At 35.5% G+C, this 22,786-nt stretch overlaps 1 protein-coding gene across 1 annotated transcript in view; it reads left to right on the forward strand.

The window, feature by feature from the left end:
* Positions 1 to 22,786, forward strand: part of PPFIA2 (PTPRF interacting protein alpha 2) — a 464,313-nt gene that overhangs the window by 183,828 nt on the left and 257,699 nt on the right. The window lies entirely within an intron of this gene.

Here is a 22,786-nt window from a genome sequence, read left to right on the forward strand (position 1 = left end):
TAGTTTTTCAGCCTATAAGGAATCAATGTGGCTTTGTCCATTTTTATCCCAAATCTGGCTGTCCCTTTATAGAGTTGTCTTAAACCTAAGCATGAGTGAGAATCATCTAAAAGAGTTATTAAAATACACATTGCTAGGCAGCTCCTGAAGTTACTGATTGCTTATGGCATGAGTAGAGTCACAGAATTGCATTTCTAGCAAATTCTCTTGTGATGCCATCAATGCTCATTGAGGGAAAACCACACTAAGTTTTTCTCTTCATTGATTCTTCCTTCTCAATCTCCTTTCCTGGCATGGCCCCTTCTCCACACCTCCTGATACTTAAATACTAAAGAGCCCAGTTCCAGGTCACATGGTGATCTCATCAGGTGTGATCCTATCTCATGGCTCTAAATGCCATTTGTAAGCCAAGTGTTCTCAAATATGTATTTCTCTCCTGCACTTCAGACACGTATATCAAAAGGCATACCTAAGCTCTTCACTTCTATTTCTAATAGGCATCTCATGCTTGACATGGCCAAAAACAGAACTTGTGAACTTTGCCTCCAAACTGCGCCCCTGGAGACTTCCCCATCTTAGGTGATGATTATGCAATTCTAATATATTACTGTAGAAAACTTTAAATCATTCTTAATTTCTTTCTTTTACACAATGCAGTTCATCCAGAAATCTGATTTTCTGTATCTTTCATTCCCCCCCCTCCCTGTTTGAGAGAGCATCTCTCATCTGGATTATGCCAGTAAATCTTCTAACTATACACTCCACACCTGCCTCTGCTCTTGTCCTGCTACAATCTATTCTATTTTTAAAAATGATTTTTATATTTTTTTCCATTATAGTTGGTTTACAGTGTTCTATTAAGTTTTTTGTTTTGTTTTGTTTTGTTGTCGTTTCAGGGCCACACCCACAGCATATGGAGGTTCCCAGGCTAGGTGTCCAGTTGGATCTGCAGCTGCCGGCCTACACCACAACCCCTGCCATGCCAGATCCGGGTCACATCTGCCGACCTACACCACAGCTCACAGCAATGCCAGATCCTTAACCCACTGAGCAAGGCCAGGGATCGAACCCTCAACCTCACAGTGTTGAGGATTTGTGTCCACTGCACCAGGACGGGAACTGCAGTGTTCTATTAATTTTCTTCTGTACAGCAAAGTGACCCAGTCACACATACATATATACATTATTTTTCTCACGTTATCCTCCATCATGGTCCATCCCAAGTGACTAGATATAGTTCCCAGTGCTATACAGCAGGATCTCATTGCTTATCCTTCCAAAGGCAATAGTTTGCATCTATTAACCCCAGATTCCCTATCTATCCCTCTTTCTGCCCCTCCCCCTTGGCAAGCTCAAGTCTTTCTCCAAGTTCATGAGTTTCTTTTCTGTGGAAATGTTCATTTGTGCTGTTATATTCCAGATATAAGTGATATCATATGGTATTGGTCTTTCTCTTTCTGACTTATTTCACTCAGTATGAGAGTCTATAGTTCTATTCATGTTGCTGCAAATGGCATTATTTTGTTCTTTTTTATGGCTAAGCAGTATTGCATTGTGTATATATACCACATCTTCTTAATCCATTCTCCAAAGAAGATATGCAGATGGCTAATAAGCACATGAAGAAAAAAGCCCATTATCAATAATTATTAGAGAAATGCAAATCAAAATGTATATGAGGTACCACCTCACACCAGTCAGAATGGCCATCATTAACAAGTCAACAGATAACAAATGCTGGAGAGCATGTGGAGAAAAGGGAACCCTCCTGCATTGTTGGTGGGAATGTAAATTGGTACAACGATTCTGGAGAACAGTATGGAGGTACCTGAGAAAACTAAATAGCACAACAACCTTGTGGCCCAGCATTCCCACTCTTGGGCACATGTCTGGACACAACTTTCCTTGAAAAAGATACTAGCCAAATGGAAACAACCTAAATGCCCATCGACAGATGAATACAATCTATTCTTAACATGGAAGTCAGAGGGATGTTAAAACTGCCAGTTGTCACAATTTTTGCATTCTAAACTTTACAAAACCTCCCTATTTCACTCCAGATAAAACTCAAAATCTTGAGAAACTTGTAAAACCAAACTTATCCTTGACTTCACCTCAGACTATCTTCTGCTTCGCTTACTCCACTCTGGCAAAACGGGCCTCCATCCTCTTCATGAAAACGGCGGGACTTTATACCTTAGGACATTTTCATGTGCTGTTTGCTATGCTTTGCATTTGCAGGTGCTGTTTCCTGTAATTTTCTAGAATGTTTTTTATGCCTGAAATGCACATGCTTACGTCCTTCAAATCTTCATTCAAATTACATCTTCTTAATGAGACCTCCTGGGATTTCCCAACTTAAAATTGAAACCCTTTCCCCTCCCTCATCCTCAGCATTTCCAATCGCACTGTACTTCCTGTTATTTTTTCCCAAAGCACCTATCCGCTTTTCTCTTGTTATGTAAAATAAACATTTAATAAATTTTAAAACTTATCTCTATCTCCACCATAACATAAACCCCATAATGTTTTGTACATGGATATAGCCAAACATTTAGAATATTTCCTGGCACTGAATATATTTAATGAAGGAATTAAATAGTCATTAAAATCCACAACTTCATCTTCTTTGTTTGCCTTGTTATTGTCATGATAATAGCAACATTTCCTGTGACCATGCAATGTTTTGCTATATTTTTTCCTTATTTTTTCCTTAATATTCAAAACAAACCTTTGTGGTAAATACTATTATGCTTATTCTACAAATGAGGAAACAGGCTCCTTGGGCTATAGGAAGTTTCCAACACTAGCAGCTAGTGGGGATGAAAACAATTGACTCAGTAAAAACCTGATCCAAGAGTTCGAACCTTCGTCACACGCTGTGATGCCTGCTATACACTCCTTGGCACTTATGCTTATCATCATATTATGAATATGGATGATGCAAGTCTAAGTTTCAGATGTGGATCCACTCTCAGCATGCTGTCCAAAATCAGATTTTTAATCCTACAAGACTGTGGGGGAGGTGTTGATCTAGGGATGATTTAGTAAGGAAATGTCACATCTTGAGATCCTTCATAGCCAGTCAGCCAGCTCTCTTTCTCCTCAGAGCTCCAGTCATTTGTTCAGAGTGAGTATCTGCACAGGCCACGCACTGTGTCGGAACCTGGAATCACTGGTGAAACAAAGATCTCACTATCGAAGAAGAAGGGATTCTAAAATAGTTTGTGGTCTGTGCGCTAGAAGGTACGTTGACAGTAGAATAAATTGTCTATCAAGACCATCTGCATTTTCCAGGTGGTATAGGCACATATCTCAGACATTGAAGTTATAGGAGTAAATTATCTACAAAATGTTAGCAGGAGAGAGTCTAACTACTGGGTCCTGCTCGGGCAAAGGCACAGGTTGAGAAAGAGCGAGTGTATTCTTGCGTGTCTTCAGTGGTAGGTGCACTTGGTACTTTTCTCTCTTCTCCCTTACCTCCTTTACTTCCTTTTCTCTCTCTTTTTTTCTTAAAAGTTAGGGAGTTAAAGATTTGGAGACAGTGTCTGGATGGGCAATGGGGAGGATGTGTGAAAAAAAAATTGGATGTGTAAGTCAAATGTGTAGATGCTGAATTTCCTCTATTACAGAATTGTCCCAGCAGAGATTTTTTAAAAACCTTAATGCATATCAGATAATCACCTCTGTTGCTGTTTTGTCTGTGACCGTTTAAGACTAAACCCTTTGTTTCATCTATAAAATACATATGTGTTTATTTGAGTGCTTTACTGGGAGCTACTTACTTTTAATTCTTTCTCCTTCTACTTTCCACTTACGTTTTTTGGCTATATTGTACAAACAGTATGTTCTTGATAAATTAATATTTGCTGATCTAAAAACCATAAATTTGCCAGGCACTGGCGGGGAACCATTCATGGCTTTTTAAAAATGTTTCTGTGTTTTATTTAATCTAATAAAGTTATTGGGGGAAACATAAGAAGTCTTTAGCTGGTAGCTAAAAAAAAAAGGTTGCTAGTACTTTTTAGTATAGTACTCAAATAGTTTAGAATATACAATTAATACTATTTATAGAGCATAATAAGAGTCTTAGATCAAAGTTATAAAGTGTATGGAATATTAAATGTCCGTGAGTATGTAAGTGTAAAATTTGGAAATTATACTAAGCCAGTTAGGATTGCTGCGTTGATAGTTCAGAACGGATAATACTTTTATCTTATTTCATGTTTATCTTCAGCTAATCTGATATGGAATTAAATAATAGCTGTCAACTTTGTTGCGATTCTTGATGAATTTTAAGTGCTTGGATAATTAATTCCTATAGAGGATTCTACACATCCTGAGATGCTGACTATATTTCTAGTTCTCATATTTTCACTGAAGACTTAGCTTTGGTGATGTGTGCAAATGAATTTAAGGAGCAAATTTGAAAATCTGCCTTTGCTCATTTTTTTATGACTTGCCTAAGTTAGTGAAGTGACTAAAAGCACTCTTTGCTAATGCTTTTTTCCTAGTTGTTACCTTGTATTTTATTTCTTTTCTACATAAAGTATAGATTTGTTCTGGGCTACAACAAAGGCCACATGAGTGAATTTTTCAAGTTGGAAGTCTTATAATAGAACTTAAATTTTTTGTACAATTCCTAAATATAAAAGTCCTATAAATGCCCTTATTTCCTAACAATGGATGTCTTTTGTTCTTGAGCCTTTATTTCCTCATGTGTAGAAATGGGTGATAGTATCATAGAAAAAGAACAAAGTGAATAACTTGTACATAATTATTCAGTGCTAATGACTGTAGACCTGGCCTTTGCCTATTGTCAAAAGGTCCCCAAATCTGGAATGCTCTTATCTTTAGCCCAGGCCTCTTGACATCCACCAGCATTCCCAGAACTTCTAGATGTCCACTGATTTCCATTGCCTTGAAGATTTCAATTACACAGCACCTATTTTAGGCTGGCGTGTGCCAGATGTGCTGTTCTTGCTGTCATATTTATTCATGTAGACAATTTCTCCTGTCATTACCTTGTTGTATCATGGTGACCATAGCACCTGGTAAAACTGAGGCTTCTCTGAGGGCCTTGTGGCTTGCCAAGACTACGCAAGGAGAAGCAGGAAATTTCCCTAAGATGGTCAGTTTCTCTGGCCAACCTGAATTGATTCATGCCACTTAGATCTGTTGGTATTTATATGCTCTTTCTCCTAACATCATGGCCTATCATCTCAGCTCTGGTTTTTGACAGATATAAACTCTCTTTGGTGGTTCCTAGAAAACGCTGTGCTCTCCCTTGTGAAAGTCTACTGTGAATTTCTTAGTTAAGTTTCAAACTCAAAGTTCACTTACGAATTTTTAGTCCTTGGGGTCCCCGCGTGGATTTCTCTTAAATAATTCTAAAATAATGAAAAGTAACAAGGAAGCAATTTAATTTCCCAGAAGGGAAATACATTGAAAATATTTCAAAAGTTTGGCCTCCTTAATTGTATTCCTTCTTTTATTTGATAAAAAAAATCCAGCAAGTAAGTTATGATTGAAAGATAAATAGGATATGATTCAAGGTCACGAGGAAATAAGACAGGACAATTGAATAGGACAGTGACCTGAAAGAAGACGTGAATTTCAGAACCATTATAACTGAGGAGGATCGTTGTTATAACATTGATAATTTATAATTTTTGTTTCACACATAGTACACATTTATAGGACTCTTCTAATTCAGTGCATTTTTTCATGTAATTTCATTGCCATTCAACCTTTACAAGTTTTGATAATTCATAAGTAGTAGAAAATCACTGTGGAAAGTACAACTGAATATAATATACATGCACTTATATGCTATAGATTTTGAAGTCTTCCTAGTTGCACTTTTGGGTTTGTTTGTTTTTTAATAACCTGAGCATAAAGAATAGTATTGGCGATATACACCATTTAAGGAATATGTGTATAAATTTTATAGACCTAGAATCATAAATGATCTTTGGAGAAATATCCTTTTATATTAAACTGTTGCTGAATTTTTTATAACAGTGCCATACTGAATACCTATAGGCATAAGCACTTTGAACATTTAACCAGTGTCCTTTTCATCATACTTATACACTGTACTTTATTCATCTCTTTCGGCCAAGTAGTTGGTGACATTGAATATGAAACTGAGCCCTATTTTGTTCAGAAGGCTAAGTGCCCCTTCACAGAATTTCATATCAATGTTATGATACAAAGTTGGAATGTCAGCTAAATTTTGGCTAATAACCAGGTACATGAGAAGCATACTATTAATAGAAAACTCTTAAAGGATATTTGATAAATGGAGACAGTGCCTTGGTTGAGATAAAGGGGCTTTTGCTTATATCAGGAAAAAGCTGCTTTGTTTAATATGTTGAGAGAGGGGGAGATGCATATAGAAAACTTAAAAGCATTCCAGGGTATGACACTAAAGAGTAGGTGGTTATGTAGGGATGGGGGGAAAACAAACAACAGGCATAATTCATGCTTTGATAATTTCATCATAATATCAGGAACATGCTAATATGCATAGCTAAAATTCTGAAAATGGAATAAACAGTATCTGAAGGAGGTGTGCTTCAGTTAACTAGATACTCATGAAATTAGGATTTTGTTTGTATATAGAATAAAAGAAAATTCTAACTTCATAGTATCTCATGTGCTTGATTATTGATTTATTGCATTTCTCTCTGAGTGCTCCTTTGGTTGCATGCACCTGATACATGTGAACTAAATCAAGAATAGGAGTGTGATTTGTAAAATTTAAAGGATATCACGAAATCCAAAGGTGGGTGTGAAAGGATTGCCTGGCTTTATGAGAACTGGCAGCTCATAAAGAGAACTGGGAGCTGAGCTGCATGAACAGTCTCTTAGGGACTGCATGATTATTATCTCACTTTCTGTTTTTATGTCTGTTCTATCCTCCTTTTTCTTCAAATTGGCTTAGTCATCAGTTTGCACAGCCTGAAAATATCCAAGCCAGAAGCTCAGGGTACATAACCTTCCATTTGTAAAGTCTACAGCTCACTAGTAACAATCTCTAAATCTCTAATTTGATTGGATTAACTCACGTGTTAAAGCCAGACCACCAAAGTTATAAGTTTCTATCCAGCAAATGTCATGGCTGCTTTTATTTCAGAAGATTATTTTTATCCAACTGTGGCCAAAGGTTGTGGTTGGGAGCCAAGAGTGAATTAAAGATAATGCCAACCTTTTAGGAAACTGAGCAACATAGTTCCCAGGGTATGTGTCCCTTACGTTTATTGTCTTAATTAACGCATATTTATTTAATTCTCAGTTAATTCCAGAAGTGATATGGTAAACCTAGGAGCTGATCTCTGAGTTTCTTTCTATTTTTCAGATTCTGTTTTTCTCTTTATTTCTTTTTTTTAAATGATTTTTATTTTTCCATTATAGTTGGTTTACAGTGTTCTGTCAGTTTTCTACTGTACAGCAAAGTAAACCAGTCACACACACACAAACACGCACACACGCATGCATGCATGCATATATATACACATTCTTTTTCTCACCTTATCCTCCATCATGTTCCATCACAAGTGACTATAGTTCCCTGTGCTATACAGCAGGATCTCATTGCCTATCCACTCCAGATGCAATAGTTTGCATCTACTAATCCCAAATTCCCAATCCATCCCACTCCCCTCCTCCACCTTGGCAACCACAAGTCTATTCTCCATGTCTATGCATTTCTTTTCTGTGGAAAGGTTCATTTGTACCATATATTACATTCCAGATATAAGTGATATCATGTGATATTGGTCTTTCTCTTTCTGACTCACTTCAATTTGTGTGAGAGTCTCTAGTTCCATCCATGTTGCTGCAAATGGCATTATTTTATTCTTTTTTATGGCTGAGTAGTATTCCATTGTGTATATATACATCTTCTGTTCATCTGTCAATGGGCATTGAGATTGTTTCCATGTCTTGGCTCTTGTGAATAGTGCTGCTGTGAACATGCAGGTGCATGTATCTTTTTCAAGCAAAGTTTTGTTAGGATATATGCCCAAGAGTGGGATTGCTGGTCATATGATAGTTATAGATTTAATTTTCTGAGGTACCTCGATACTGTTTTCCATACTGGTTGTACCAATTTATATTCACACCAACAATGTAGGAGGGTTCCCTTTTCTCCACACCCCCTCCAGCATTTGTTATTTGTGGACTTATGAATGATGGCCATTCTGACTGGTGTGAGGTGGTACCTCATAGCAGTTTTGATTTGCAGTTTTCTAATAATTATTGATATTGAGCGTTTTTTCATGTGCTAATTGGCCATCTGTATATATTCTTTGGAAAAATGTCTGTCCAGGTCTTCTGTCCATTTTTTGATTGTTTTTTTGTTTGTTTGTTTTTTGCTGTTGAATTGTATAAGTTTTTGTATAGACAGAGATTAAGCCCTCGTCATTTGCATCATTTGAAACTATTTTCTCCCATTCTGCAGGGTGACTTTTTGGTTTTTTTTTTTTTTTAAGGTTTCCTTTGCTGTGCAAAAGCTTGTCAGTTAGGTCTATTGGTTTATTTTTGCCTTTATTTCTGTTTTCTTGGAGGACTGATCTAAGAAAACATTTGTAAGGTTGATGTCAGAGAATGTTTTGCTTATATTCACTCTACTCTTCTAGGAGTTCGATGGTGTCTTATCTTACTTTTTTTTTTTTTTTGCTTTTTAGGGCCACACCCAAAACATATGGAGGTTCCTAGGCTAGGGGTCCAATCAGAGCTATAGCTGCCACCCCACATCAGAGCCACAGCAACATTAGATCCAAACCACATCTGCAAACTACACCACAGCTCATGGCCACAATGGATCCTTAACCCACTGAGCAACACCAGGGATTGAACCTGAAACCTCATGGTTCCTAATCAGATTTGTTTCTGCTGCACCATATGGGAACTCTTTAGTTCCCATATAGTCTTTAAGCTATTTTGAGTTTATTTTTCTGCGTAGTACAAGACTGTGTTCCAGTTTCATTGATTTACATGTGACTTTCAAGTTTTCCCAGTACCAATTGCTGAAAAGACTGTCTTTTTCCCATTTTATATTTTTGCCTCCTTTGTCAAAGATTAATTGACCGTAGGTGTCTAGGTTTATTTCTTGGTTCTCTGTTCTTTCCCATTGGTCTGTATGTCTGTTTTGGTACCAGTACCACAATGTGTTGTTGACTGTAGCTTTGTAACATTGCCTCAAGGCTGGGAGAGTTATGTCTCCTGCTTGGTTTTTCTTCCTCAGGATTGCATTGGCAATTCTGGGTCTTTTATGGTTCCATATAAATTTTCGGATTGGTTTCTCTAGTTCTGTGAAAAACGTCATGGGTAATTTGATAGGGATTGCATTAAATCTATAGATTACTTCAGGTAGTATGGCCATTTTTACAATGTTAATTTTTCTAACTCAGGAGCATGGAATATCTTTCCATTTCTTTGAATCCACTTTAATTTCCTTGATTAATGTTTTATGGTTATCAGCATAGATGTCTTTCACCTCCTTGGTCAGGTTTATTCCTAGGTATTTAATTTTTGTGGTGTGATTTTAAAAGCTGTCTCAAATCGACAATTTAATCACCACCTAAATGAATTAGAAAAAGTAGAACAAATGAAACCTATAGCCAGCAGAAGGAAGGAAATCATAAAGATCAGAGAGAAAATCAAAAAAATAGAGATTTAAAAAACAGTAGAAAAAAATCAATAAACCAAGAGCTCATTCTTTGAAAACGTAAACAAAATTGACAAACTTCTGGCCAGACTCACCAAGAAGAGGAGAGAAAAAACCCAAATAAACAAAATAGGATTTGAAAAAGGGGAAATCTCAATGGATACTGCAGAAATACAAAAAAATAAATAAATAAAATAAAATAAAATAAGAAAATACTATGAACAATTATATGCCAACAAATTTGACAACCTAGAAAAAATGGACAACTTTCTAGAGACTTATAGCCTGTCAAAAATGAATCAAGAATAAATAGATCAACTGAACAGACCAATCACTAGAAATGAAATTGAATGTATAATAAAAACATTCCGTACAATCAAAAGTCCAGGACCAGATGGCTTCACAGGCAAGTTCTACCAAACATGCAAAGAGGAACTTACACCCATACATTCCCAAAGACATTCTATGAAGCCACCATCACCCTAATATCAAAACCAAAGATACTACCAAAAAAAGAAAATTATAGGCCAGTATCTTTGATGAATATAGATGCAGAAATTCTCAATAAAATTTTAGCCAACCAAATCCAACAACATATAAAAAAGATCGTACACCATGACCAGGTGGGATTCATCCCAGGTTCACAGGATGGGTCAATATATGCAAATCAGTCAACGTCATACACCACATTAACAAAAGAAAAGTCAAACACTACGTGATCATCTCAACAGATGCAGAAAAAGCATTTATTAAAGTCCAACATCCATTTATGATGGAAACTCTTACTAAAGTGGGTATAGAGGGAACATACCTTAACATAATAAAAGCCGTTTATGCACACCCACAGCCAATATAATACTCAGTGGAGAAAAGCTGAAAGCCTTCCTGCTAAAATCTGCAACAGGACAAAGATACCCACTCTCACCACTTTTATTCAATATAGTATTGGAAGTCCTATCCACAGTAATGAGGCAAACAAAAGAAATAAAAGGTATACACATTGGAAGAGAAGAGTTAAAACTGTCACTGTATGCAGATGATATGATACTATATATGGAAAACCCTTAAGACTCTATACAAAAACTACATGAACTGATCAATGAATTCAGCAAAGTAGCAGGATATGAGATTAACATTCAGAAATCGGTTGCATCTCTGTTTTTCTCATTCTTTCCTTACCAATTTTGTTATTATTGTAGACCTTAAATTCACCCCCTTGCCTCTAGTCTTCCTACGTGGTACTTTCTTGTGTCATTCTTCTTTAAAAAAAATCTTCGAAACCTCCCAAGTACCCTTGGGAGGAAATCTTTCCTTCCATGTCCTCCAAGTTCTGTGGGAATGACCTTCTTCCTTTCTATCTCATATCTTGCCATATCCTCACATGCTAATATGCCAATATCTGATCACTTGCTGTTTGCCAGTTATTGTTATCCTCTTCCTTACCATTTGTGCTTTTTTAAAAACATTTTTCTGCAGTTTGACCCAAACTAATCCATTCGTAGCTTAAGAATTCAATGTTCCATCCAAACCTTAACTCATCCTGAAAGTCTCTGCTCCTTTGATATTGTGTTTTGTTTCCCTTTTCTGTGATTTTATGTATACTCTATTTAAAAAATCATTGTATTTCTTCTCTAGTGGTGTTAACTATCTATCTCTTGTTTTACTAAGGTTTTCTGAAGGTCAGAGGAATTATCTTTTATCCTTGAATGTGTAGCGCTTTGTTGAATCCCAGGCACATTGTAGCTAATTACTCAAAAGACATTTAAAAAAATTTTTTTTAATTTTATTTGAACATAGTTGATTGATAAAGCCATGTTAATTTCAGGCATACAGCAGAGTATGTCACCTATACATACCCGTATATCCATTCCTTTTCAGATTCTTTTCCAATATAGATTATTACACAGGATTGAGTAAATTTCCCTGTGCTATACAATATTGTTACCTATCTATTTCATATATGATACAGTGTATATATCAGTCCCAACCCCCCTAATTTATCCTCCCTCCCCCTGACATTTTCCCTTTGATAAACATAAATTTGGTTCTGAAATCTTTGAATCAGTTTCTGTTTTGTAAATTCTATTGTTATCATTTCTATTAGAATCTACATAGTCATGATTTCATATGATATTTGTCTTTGGCTTACTTCACTTCAAGCATTTTTTAATGAATAAATACTATATACTCTTCATGCCAATTTCATTTGCTGGCCTGGCTTAAATTTCCTAAATAAAAGAAAACTGAAAAATTTCCCTTGAGAAAGGTGAGTGATATAGTAGGAAAATAATTCAAGCTATTTCTTTGAAATTAAGTTTTTATTATATCTTTGATGAAAGTATTATAACTTTTTATGCCTTAGATTTTTCACCCATAAAATGAAGAACAAGGAATAAATTACCTCTAATGAGTCCTCAATTTATTAGAGTATTAGTATTATAGAAGAATATTGACTTTTTAGTGTTTAGTACTAATGTCAGTTTTTTATTTTTATCACAAACATTGCTGTGGTAAATCAAAAATATGTAGTGATACTTAGACTCTAGGCTTGTTATGAAACTGATATAAATGAATTTGAAGATTCAGACAAAACAACCAGTTAGACAGTCACAAGTCGCAAATGTATTTCTGCTGCCCTGATTTCCACAGACTTGTATATTCAGCTGCATACTTCACATCTCCACTGGAATGTCTAATAGCTGTCTCAGACATCCTCAAAAGGGTGTTTTCCACACTCAAAATTTATTTCTCTCTAGCCTTCTTAATCTCAATAAGTAAATCACCATCTCCAGATTCTCTCAAAACTCTAGGTTTCACTCTTGATCTCTCCCTTTTCCTTATATCCCCCAATTCTCAGTGGAAATCAGCAAATTCTCTCAATTTATATGTCGTACATGCAAATATCCTGATTTCCTTCCAGTATAACACCCTGCCAACTCTTACTGAAATATAACAATAGCCTTTTCACTGGCCCCCATGCTTCCATTTTTGTCACCCCATCATAGCAGACAGAATGATCTTTTAAAATACATATCAGATCCATATCTTCTATACTTAAACCCTCTAAGGGCTTCCAATGTACTTGGGAAAAAAATTTTCCTTCAAATCTTCACTCTGGCCTTCATAACCTTACCCTACTATGCTCTCACTTGCCTGGAGTGCTGTAACACCAAATCTTTGACTCAAGTCTCAAGTATCAGCTCCTTAGGAATTAATATTCAGTGGTTTAAAGTTATAAGTCCTAAACTTTATCTCATTTATAAGCCTTAAATCATATTTCTACTCATAATTCTAGCGAATTTTAGCATTTACCTTTACAAGGTTTTGTTAAATTTGTATGCTGTCATTTATAAACTTAACATACCTTTTATATCTTGGTATCCATTCATACAGTTAAAAACTTGATTTCCCTTTAATGGTTTAAATTGATAAAGATTTTAAATTGCTTAAATTACACTTTAACAAATATTTATTCAAATTTAAATTTCCTTAATATTTCATGTTGCAAACTTAGTAAGATTGTTATTCACAGTAACAATTCTAAGTAACTGACCCAGAGCAAGAAGTAGGCTTGGTCACTATTGTACCTAAGACAATCTTGATACGTGGATTTTTATTTTTATTTTATTTTTTTATTTTATTTTCCCACTGTACAGCAAGGGGATCAAGTTATCCTTACATGTATACATTTTTTCCCCACCATTTGTTCTGTTGCAATATGAGTATCTAGACATAGTTCTCAATGCTACTCAGCAGGATCTCCTTGTAAATCTATTCTAAATTGTATCTGATAACCCCAAGCTCCCGATCCCTCCCACTCCCTCCCTCTCCCATCGGGCAGCCTCAAGTCTATTTTCCAAGTCCATGATTTTCTTTTCTGTGGAGATGTTCATTTGTGCTGGATATTAGATTCCAGTTATAAGTAATATCATATTGTATTTGTCTTGATACATGGATTTTTAAAATGATTTTGATTTTTTACATTATAGTTGGTGTGCAGTGTTCTGTCAATTTTCTACTGTACAGCAAAGTAAACGAGTCACACGTACATGTATACATTGTTTTTCTCACGTTATCCTCCATCATGCTCCATCGCAAGTGACTAGATACAGTTCCAGTGCTATACAGCTGCATCTCATTGCTTATTCATTCCAAAGGCAGTAATTTGCATCTATTAACCCCAGATTCCCTGTCTATCCCCTCCCCCTCTCCCATGGCAAGCACAAGTCTTTCTCCAAGTCCATGAGTTTCTTTTCTGTAGAAAAGTTCATTTGTGCTGTATATTATATACCAGATATAAGTGATATCACATGGTATTGGTCTTTCTCTTTCTGACTTATTTCACTCAGTATGAGTCTCTAGTTCCATCCTTGTTGCTACAAATGGCATTATTTTGTTCTTTTTTACGGCTAAGTAGTATTCCATGGTGTATATATACCACATCTTCTTAATCTATTTCTCTGTCAATGGACATTTAGATTGTTTCCATACCTTGGCTATTGTGAATAGCAGTCTCCTAAGGCAACAGACATAAAAGCAAAAATAAACCAATGAGATGTAATCAAACTGCACAGCAAAGGAAACCATAAAAAACCCAAAAGACAACCTACAGAATGGAAGAAAATAGTTTCAAATGTTGCAACTGACAAGGGCTTAATCTCTAAAATATGCAAACAATTTATGCAATTCAACAGCAAAAAACCAACAATCCAATTGCAAAATGGGCGCAAGACCTGAATAGACATTTTTGCAAAGACATACAGATGGCCAACAATCACATGAAAAAATGCCCAATATCAATAATTATTAGAGAAATGCAACTCAAAACTGCTGTGAGGTACCACCTCATACCAGTCAGAATGGCCATTATTGACAAGTCCACAAATAACAAATGCTGGAGAGCATGGGGAGAAAAGGAAACTCTCCTTTGGGAATGTAAATTGGTGGGGATGTAAGCTGGTAAAAGCACTATGGAAAACCAGTATTGAGGTACCTCAGAAAACTAAATATGGAACTACCATATGACCCAACAATCCCACTCCTAGGCATATATCCTGACAGAACTTGCCTTGAAAATGATACATGCACCTGTATGTTCATTGATACATAGATTTTTAACTCTGTCTTCCTTCCTCTCTTATCTCCATTTATATATCTATAATTGAAATAAATATAAAGCTTATATTCTCTCTGGAAGTTATTCCTTCATGGTGGACTATTGGATTCAGCTTTAGTTGTCTCATTTGACCTCCCATTTTTTTTCTCTCCCTTTTCCTGCTATTTTGTTTTGTTTTGCTTTGTTTTTATGGCATCACTCATGATTTTACAATAGTGCAATATAAAATAAAATGTTAATATTAGTACATCGAAAATAGGAAAACAATGATGAGAAAATCAAGATATTGCTTCATCATTTGTTGGACACGAAGATGAAATACTAGCGTTAGGTTCAGAAGTCTTCTTTGATTCACTAGAGAAATCTAAGATGACTTCCTTTTTACATTTTGTTCTTAAGTCTTCAATATAGAGAAATGTTTATTTCTTAGTGAACTCCATTAATATAGAAGTAATTCTCATTTTGGCTGCCAGTTTTTATTCCTCTGACATATTGACTCTGTTAATCAATGACTTCCTAGCTTTTGGATGAGTTATTTTCTGTGTTGAGAAGAAAATAGTTTCACTAATGAGGTATAAATGAAGATGTTTAATTTCTTGCATTTTCTCTTTAACAGTGGAACTCTTGCTGCAGTGTGTTAATTTTAGAAAAATAATCCAAATTAGAATATTATATATTTTACTGATTTTGAAAATTATCAAAATTCTTTCTTTTCATAGCTGTTATTATAAAATGCATTTTTGTATTCATTGGTTTATGTATAAGTATAGCATGCGCAATGACTGTTCCATGTGTAAAATATAATTTTCTATTCATGCTGCCGATTTTGTTGTGTGGGTGAGCACTTCAGTCATATGATTCTGAGAAAAATAAAACTTGGCTTTAGCACATCTTCTCTGCTGCTGACTCCAGAGAAAATTATTCTGACGTTGCTATGGAAATACTTTTAAAGATGCTTTTTATAGGCTCTATTGCTGGTGTAATATTTCTGTTTATTTACTTATTTACAAATGTATGAACTTAAATTATATTTTGTGGGCATAGACAGTTATAAGTCACTACTGCTGAGATCTGAATACCTAAGCACCGAGTAATTTGAATGGAATGTAGATCCCCTCTCCTTGTCAAGAACTCATTTTATTTCCCCTCATACCTGGAAGTTATATTTCTCTACTTCCACTTATAAATCAGCTCTATTCAAAACAAGTTCTATCTCTAGAGTATATGATGTATGGATTTTTTTTAGTAGAAAGATAATTCATTATGTAGTTCCATTTTGAAAAGTGAAGTCCTGTGCCTTTTATCTACTCTTTTGTTGAATTTGAATTCCTGTTAGCTGTGTCATTTTCTGAGTTCTTGATCTTTTTCAATCCACCTGTATTCTTTAAGACTGTACTCTGAGATCCTCTATATACTGATGGTGGCTGCCTTAATTTTTGCTAACTTAATCAACAGCCTTCTCTCATTCATTCAGCAAAAATTGCTAGTGGTCTGGCATAAATCTAAGAATCAGGATACTGAAGTGAAAAAAAAAGACTCTCCCTTGTAGAGCCTACATTCTAGTGCATTCTCGTGGGAGTAACTAGTGATGATGATGATAGATAAATGAAATATACAGCATATCAAATGATCCTGAAGCACTGAAGAGAAAAGTAAAGCAGGGGACACCGGAGTTATTAGCAAAGGCTAATCTGAGAGTGCTACATTGGGACAAAAACTCTACGGAGGTGAGGAAGAAGTCGTGCAGAGATTTGAGGGAGTGAGTGTGTGTGTGTGGGGGGGAGGAATTACTGTGCACCTTGTCAAAGTAGGTTTTAGTCAGGGGGAGTCGAGAGAGAATAGGTCAATACCACTAACTTTTTAAAAGACAGCTTTTTAAAGGAATTTTATTAAATGAAATCAGAAAATGGGATGATAGTAAATAGGAAATGGAGAAATTAATAATTCTTTTTTAGGGTAGTTGAAACTGTAGCATGTTTGTGTGCTGATGGGAAGGGTCTCATGAAAAGAGAAAAGTGATGATGTATCAGAGGTCAAATTCTGATTTCTTGGTCTGTTTTCATGTCTTGTTTATGAAGTACTGACAGCTTTTAAAATTAGATGCTTACTAGTTCACTTCATACAGTCAAATAAAATGCTAGGGTTCAAAAAATTAGATCAAGATACAAATATTTTGATTATTTAATTGGCATGGATTTTCCAAAATTAATCATTCTTGACATCACTGTTTTACAGAATTAAAATTTTTCTATTATGTCACAACCTTGGTTCTGATTAATGGCTAATTTAAATTCCTATGGGGAGAAATTTTTATTTTAACTGTTAGGTCATACTCCCACCTAGACACCTTAGTTTGGTTCTGTTATGGGAGTTCCAAAGTGAGGATAACTATATCAATTAAAACATATGTAATATCATATGTAGACTAAAGCTACATAGAATCATTTGGATATGAGGAGCTAGAAATAAATATTACTAAAAAATCAACCATGTTCAGTATTTTAAAATATCTAATATTTGTTACTTATAGCTTTGTAGCTTAACATTAAGCTAAAATGCATTATTTTCTGTTTATCAAATGGGGAATGTGTTTACAACATATCAAAATAATCAATTCAGTTATCTGGTATTCCATAAATAGCTAGTTGAATGACTAATTGTTTACTTTATATCAAGTCCTAGTAATGCCTTAAGAATACAGCTTTAGTAACTCTATCAGTTTTACACATTGTATTTATGGTAAAGGAAAAAAACTCTTAGTTTTAAAATCCAATTAGTTTTAAACCAAGAGGAGATTTGATAATAATTCAGAATTGAAAAATAAGCTAAGATTTGGCACTAGGTGATAGGCTTCCCGTTATGGCACAGCAAACATGAATCCAACTAGTATCTGTGACGATGTGGGTTCAATCCCTGGCCTTGTTCAGTAGGTCAGGGATCCTGAGTTGTTGGTGAGCTGTGGTGTAGGCCACAGATGTGGCTTGGATCTGGCATTGCTGTGGCTATACCGGCAGCTATAGCTCTGATTTGACCCCTAGCCTGGGAAATTACATATGCTGCAGGTGAGGCCCCAGAAGGAAAAAAAAAAAAAAAAGGTTCAGCACTAGATGTTATAGCACTTCAACAGTGTCATCAAGAATGCAGTTTCTTCTGTTTCTCTGCTCTGCCCCCTAGAAATGACACCTCAGTCTCCAAATAGGCAAAACTCACAGTCACGAATAGCTTCCATTAGCAACCAGAACACCATGCATCCTTATTCATGTCTAGTAGAAGACAGAACACTTTCTGTTTCCAGGATTGCAAATAAGAGATTCACAAAGGGTGCATTCCTAGCACAGTGTCTGATGGAATGGCAAATTAATAAAAATGTTGATTATTTCAAGTCAGAAAGGAACTCTGAATTTAGGAGATTAATTAGCTTTTCCCAGACTACCTGGGATATGTGTAAGAAGGGTAAATAACAGTTCTAAAATCTGGATATTTAGAAAGGAGAAAATGAGTCAACAATGTCTATACTGAGATCTAGATTTTATTAGAATTTCTTAATTTTAAAAATTTACCACTTTTATTAATGACTATATTTACTAGTTTAGTGGAGAAAGTTCTATTGTGTAAGTATATTATTCATTTCATAAATAAGATATTTACTGATTTATTAAATTTTACAGATGAGAGGTGCTTCCTGCCTTCAAGGAACTCAAAGTCCCAGCAGGAAGAAAGATGTCAATGAGATGCAGTTATGCATTTTAATTGCTGTAACCAAGTTAGTACACAGCACTAGGAAAATTTATCCGAAAAATCTGTATTCGTTTTCTAGTGCTGAATAATATATTACTATAGTCATAGCACCTTAAAACTGGATATGGATAGAGCACCACTAGGGCCATGGTTTAGCAGTATTTGTGGGTCACTGTGAGTTGAGCAAGGCAAGAGGTTTGGGTGGACAAATTAAGACTAAGGTCTTGCTTAATCTGAATTTATGAGTCAGCATAGCTTAGGAAGGCAAGAGTTTTCAACTCTTCCTAATGTTTGTGGGAGATTTTCATGTTTCAGTATCCTTCAGGTTATAGAGGTAAACTCTAGCTTCTTGGACACCACCAAGTATAGACACCACCCCCAGACTTGAAGGAAAGGCCAAGAAAGAATACCTTGTAAATGGAACGTAGCCAAGACAAATGGCATTTGCAGGAGGCACACAGATGAGAAAAAAGGATGAAATTTTACGAATTGCAGTAGTTCAAATGTTCAAATGACAAGAATGTGTAAAGCAGTGAACACAAGTATCCATGAATATGGGTAATAAGATATGAATGGTAAAGAATATTTATTTATGTTGAAGTAAATTTGAAAACCAAAGCAAAACTGGAAGCTAGGTTTTGGAATATGTCAACCACATGAAGACTAAAATTTCTCGCATCATTTTGAATATAGAAGGTGGTCAGTTCTAAGAAGGTATGATTTCTATATGGAATAAAGAGCTTGTTACTAGCTAGAAAAAATACCAACAACTTTGTGCTTGTTATATATGTAGTATGGGAAACTGGGAGAGACTGGTTAATGCAAAACTGGTTTCCTTTCCTCCAAGGCACTTGGCTACAGTGTATGTCTCTTCTTCCCTTGCTCTTAAGAGCAGCCATCTGACAGATTTATGGCCAATGAATTCGTGGCCACAAAAGCAACCACTAGTTTCTGACCTATAGCTTTCCATTTACTCCTCTGACAAGTGGGTGTTGATCCCCCAAGCAAATTAGAAGCAAGATGTTCAGGATTATCCCAGACTTCAGGCAATATTACAAAGCCATAGTCATCAAGACAGTGTGGTACTGGTACCAAAACAGACAGACCAATGGAACCGAATAGAGAACCCAGAAATAAACCGAGACACCTGTGGTCAATTAATCTTTGAAAAAGGAGGCAAGAATATAAAATGGGAAAAAGACAGTCTTTTCAGTAAGTATTGCTGGGAAAACTGGACAGCTGCATGAAAATCAATGAAACTAGAACACACCCTCACACCATGCACAAAAATAAACTCAAAATGGCTTAAAAACTTAAATATAAGACAAGACACCATCAAACTCCTGGAAGAGAACATAGGCAAAATATTCTCTGACATCCACCTTACAAATGTTTTCTCAGGTCAGTCTCCCAAAGCAACAGAAATAAAAGCAAAAATAGACCAATGGGACATAATCAAACTGACAAGATTTGCACAGCAAAAGAAACCGAAAACAAAACAAAACAAAAAAAAACAGCTTACAGAATGGGATAAAATAGTTTCAAATGATGCAACTGACAGGGGCCTAATCTCTAAAATATACAAACAACTTAACTCAACAGCAAAAAAGCCAACAACCCAAATGGGCAAAGGACCTGAAGAGACAAATCCCAAGGAAGATACACAGATGGCCAACAAACACTTGAAACAATGCTCAGTATCCCTGATTATTAGAGAAATGCAAATTAAAACAACCACGAGATACCACCTCACACCAGTCAGAATGGCCATCATTAAAAAGTCCACAAATAACAAGTGCTGGAGGGGTTGTGGAGAAAAGGGAACCCTCTTGCACTGTTGGTGGGAGTGTAAGCTAGTACAACCACTATGGAGAACAGTATGGAGGTATCTTAGAGATCTATACATAGAACTACTATATGACCAACAATCCCATTCTTGGGCATATATCCAGACAAAACTCTCCTTAAAAAAGACATATGCACCTGCACATTCATTGGAGAACTATTCGCAATAGCCAAGACATGGAATCAGCCCAAATGTCCACTGATAGATGATTGGACTGGGGAGATGTGGTATATATACACAATGGAATACTACTCAGCCATGAAAAAGAACAAAATAATGCCATTTGCAGCAACATGGATGGAACTAGAGACTCTCATACTGAGAAAGAAATACCATATGATATCACTTATATCTGTAATATATGGCACAAAAGAAAATCATGGACTTGGAAAATAGACTTGTGGCTGACAAGGGGGAGGGCGAGGGAGTGGGAGGGACTGGGATGTATTAGCAATGGAATCCTACTGTATAGCACTGGGAACTCTGTCTTGTCACTTACGATGGAACACTTAATGAGAGAAAAAAGAAGGTATACATGTAACTGGAGCAAAGTTCCCAGCCCACTAATCAAAAAAACCTTCTATTGAGATATAAAAGTTCCTCCATTATAGAAGCTAATTTTACTGTAATTAATACAGAATATTGTCCCTATGAGTAAGGGCATAGGAGAGTGACACATCCTAAATAAATCTTCGTTTCAGTCAAAGCAGGCAGATGGAAAAGCATTCTGTGAAGAATTAAGGTAAATGAGAGAGTCATTTATCATGGAGAAGGGCTTCTGAGGAAAAAATTGAAAGGTGGGAAGCAAAGTAGAATGAAATGAAAAAGTGATATAATTTTTGCAATAATACGTAGGATGGACTATAATACTGAACTAGTAGGAGCCTGGAAGCAGAAAGCTTGTGTGATTTCCTACAAGGAAAAATTTCTATTGTGTACGTAGAGAGATGTAGACTGATTGATTCAAATTTTTATACATGAAGTATTCTGTATAAGAACTTTTAAAACATTTTTCAGAAGCTAATTCAGATAGGAATAATAGTCTATTTTAATGTATCCTATCTTCTGAACATAAAGGCACATATTTATATCAGGTTTTGCCTATATTTTATTGCAAGTGTAGAATCCGCACTTGAGTCAATGTATATTCATAAAAAAGAAGGTATATGTTTGAGAATTACTTTTTATTTTTTGCGGAGGTGTAGGATGTAAAAGCAAAGGAAAAATATAACCTGCAACAGATTATTTTGAAGAAATTAAATAGCTAACTTCTTGGAGTTCCTGTTGTGGCTCAGTTGTTAACGAATCAGACTATCATCCATGAGGACGCAGGTTTGATCCCTGGCCTTGCTCAGGTGGTTAAGGATCTAGTATTGCCATGAGCTGTGGTGTAGGTTGCAGATGTTGCTCAGATCCTGCATTGCTGTGGCTGTGGTGTAGGCCTGCAGCTACAGCTCTGATTTGACTCCTAGCCTGGAAACCTCCATGTGTTGCAAGTGAAGGCCTAAAAAGCAAAAAAAGCAAAAAAAAAAAAAAAAAAAACAGCTAATTTCAAATGTCTTGAATAATGAGTGTTTGCAGACCAGTTCACATCTATTACATAGTCAAATCTACAGAGTTAATGTTTTCAAAGTCATTATGGATCAAATATATGTATAGGAAGTATTGCAAAAGTCAGTTCCTGTTCTTACCATTACATAGCAACCTATGGTATAAACTTTACAATACAAAATCAAGCCATCGTGGATGTAACTTAACCTCTTCATCAGATAAAAAAGATTGATTTGTACATAAAAATGTGCAATAGTTTTAACAAAAGTCTGTTAACATTTCAAAATACCTATATTTGAGTGCCCTATCTCTACTCAAAATTATATGTCAGTTCAGAAAATAGACATATTGAGCTCTTACTGATATATAAACTGCTCTTGTTATTGTGGATAATACGTAGCAGAAGTTTGTAAAATATTGTCTCTTTTCCAAAGAATTCATGATTAGTAAAGATTATAATAAATCTTCATCCACTCAGTAAGATGATTAATATGTCAAATTACCACTCGCCAGAGTTACCACATTAAGGAGTATTTACTAAGGACTGTTATCTAGGGTATGCAGCAGGCTCAAAACTCACTTTGATCTTTTGTTAGTGATCATCAGACCGTACTTTCTTTCTCATGACTCCTTAAGTTTGTGTCAAGAATATGTTGTTTTCTGTGAATGCTAATCATTTAATTGTACTCCAGGAATCCTTCCATGAATATTTAGTACCACTCTTTTAAATACGCAACATGGTTTTTGGATTTATGTTATGCTCTAACATTAGATATAAAATAAGACAGCATATAATAAAGTTTCTACTATATCTTTTATCTTTGTAATTTGACAATCCCCATCTTTTCTCCTTCCTAAA

The sequence above is a fragment of the Phacochoerus africanus genome, chromosome 7 (genome assembly GCF_016906955.1).
Source record: "Phacochoerus africanus isolate WHEZ1 chromosome 7, ROS_Pafr_v1, whole genome shotgun sequence".
Classification (NCBI taxonomy): domain Eukaryota; kingdom Metazoa; phylum Chordata; class Mammalia; order Artiodactyla; family Suidae; genus Phacochoerus; species Phacochoerus africanus.